Source organism: Carlito syrichta, unplaced genomic scaffold, assembly GCF_000164805.1.
Source record: "Carlito syrichta isolate Samal-C Ts95f unplaced genomic scaffold, Tarsius_syrichta-2.0.1 Scaffold153732, whole genome shotgun sequence".
In the NCBI taxonomy this organism is placed as follows: Eukaryota; Metazoa; Chordata; class Mammalia; order Primates; family Tarsiidae; genus Carlito; species Carlito syrichta.
Genome location: NW_007097828.1, coordinates 52,112 through 54,458, shown reverse-complemented (window position 1 = coordinate 54,458; position 2,347 = coordinate 52,112).

The following is a 2,347-nucleotide window of genomic DNA, read 5'->3' as shown; positions in this document are numbered from 1 at the left end:
GGGAGCCGACGCCCCCCTCCTGTTCCATCCCCACCCTTGCCACCCCCGTTTTGACATTTGCTATGGGGGGAGAGGAGGGACACTGGGCCTAGCCCTCCATGCTGCCCAAACTGAGAAAAGGGGTTCGCTCTTTTGTGCCTCGAGTTCGTGCCTGTGCACGGTTTGGCCCTCGTTGCAGGATTCTTTCTTTTTTCCTAAGCAAGAGAAATTCCAGTCTTCTGGAAACTCAAGGACATTTCGTTTTCTGTTTGGAGAAAGTGACACCGGTTCCCCTCCACCCCCTAGAGCTAGAAGCCTCCCCTACACCATGAGGATCCAGGTCCCTGGTTTGTCTGTCGATTTGCATCTCGTGGAATTCGAGAGAGCAACGGTCCCTGCGCCTGGGGCTTGGTCCCAGAGGCCGCCGGCTGCAGGGGACTGTGGGTTGCTGTCTTGGACGCCTTCCAGGAGCTTATCAGCTCATCCGTCACCCACCTGCAGTTCAGCGACCTTTGTAGACCGGGCAGGAATTGCAGGCATCGGCAGTCCTGTTTCGTGCCCGGCCTTTGTGTGACCTCTGTGTCCCCAAGGGGTAATGACACCTTCCCCAGTGGGACGACGCCCGCTGGTGCCTCTCGACCCGTGCTCTGTGGAAGTTCAGGGACCAGGGAATGGCTTCCCCCGGGGGCACACACTGTAGGCCACCCACCAGGGGCAGGCCTGTCCTTGGGGGAGGGGTGTGGAGGGAGGGACTGTCGCTTGTCTGGCTCCTGGTAAGCTTGGGCTACCCGGAGGACTGATGCTGCTTAAACCTTTTTGTCAGACAAGGAAATCTGAAAGGGAAAAAAAAAAGGCACACAGTTATGACTTGAACCTGGAAATGGCAACCTGGTGTATCAGTGTTTTCCCAAAATGCCAGTAGAAATGATGAACTTGTGTGTGAGTGTGTGTGTGTGTGTGAGAGAGAGAGAGAGAGAGAGAGAGAGAGACAGGCTGGAGTGTCATGATGAAATCATAGCTCATTGCAGCCTCAGCCTCCTGAGAAGCTGGGACTTCAGGTGTGAGCCACCACACCCCCTGACTTCTGTGTGTGTGTAGAGACAGGGTCTTGCTGGTCTTGAACTGGCCTCAAGCCATCCTCCCACCTTGGCCTCCCAGGGTACTGGGATTACAGGCTGAGCTTTTTATTAGTGACATATTTCATTTGTTTTATGTGTTGAATGCAAAGTGTGAGGAACATGTTATGTCTCTGACTTTATGGATTTTATGGATGTCTCTGATGTCGTGCTCAGAACAAGATTGTCGAAAGAGGTGATTTCGTGGAAAATGTTTGGATCTGTATCAAAGTGATTAAATATATGCATAAAATGCACAAGAAATCTATGCCTGGTATGTCTGGTGTGTGTGTGTGTGTGTGTGTGTGTGTGTGTGTGTGTAGATAGATTATAAAGTATCTATAAAATATATAGTATCTACAAGATCTATAGATTATACAGGCCAGGCAAGGTGACTTACACCGGTAATCCCAACACTTTGGGAGGCCAAAGTAGGAGGATTGCTTGAGGCTCAGAGTATGAGATCAGCCTGGGCAACATAAAGGGACTCTTGTGTCTATAAATAAATAAATAAGGCATTTGTAAAGGTATATTTATAAATGTATAATATGTTTAATCATAGGCTTAATATAGTCATTTATTATATATTTTGATTTTTTGTTTTTGAGTTGGAGTCTCACTCTGTCGCCCAGGCTGGAGTGTAGTGGCACACTCCCGGCCACAGCAGTCTCGACCCACTGGGCTCCGGCGATCCTTCCGCCTCAGCCTTCCAAGTAGCCGGAACTACAGGCACACACCACCACACCCAGTTAATTTTTTGATTTATTGTAGAGATGAGGTCTCGCCAAGTTGCCCGGGCTGGTCTCGAACTCCTGGACTCAGGCAGTCCTCTCACCTCGGCCTCCCAAAGTGCTAGCATCATAGGCATGAGCCACCGTGCCCAGCCGTATTATATATTTTTTAAAAGTGTTTGTTTTTTGTGGAGACAAGGTCTCACGATGTTGCCCAGGCTGGTCTCAAACTCTTGGACTCAAGCGATTCTCCCGCTTCAGCCTTCCAAAGTGCTGGGATTCCAGGCGTGAGCCATCGCACACAGCCATATATTAATCTAATGCACATGTTTATATGTCCTTACGTTTATTTTTGTTTTTTTTGAGTTGGAGTCTCTGTCGCCCAGGCTGGAGTGCAGTGGCCACTCCCGGTCACCGCAGCCTCGACCTGGGGTTCCTGCAATCCTTCCGCCTCAGCCTTCCAAGTAGCCGGAACAACAGGCCCACGCTACCACACCCGGCTATTTTATATTTTATTGTAGA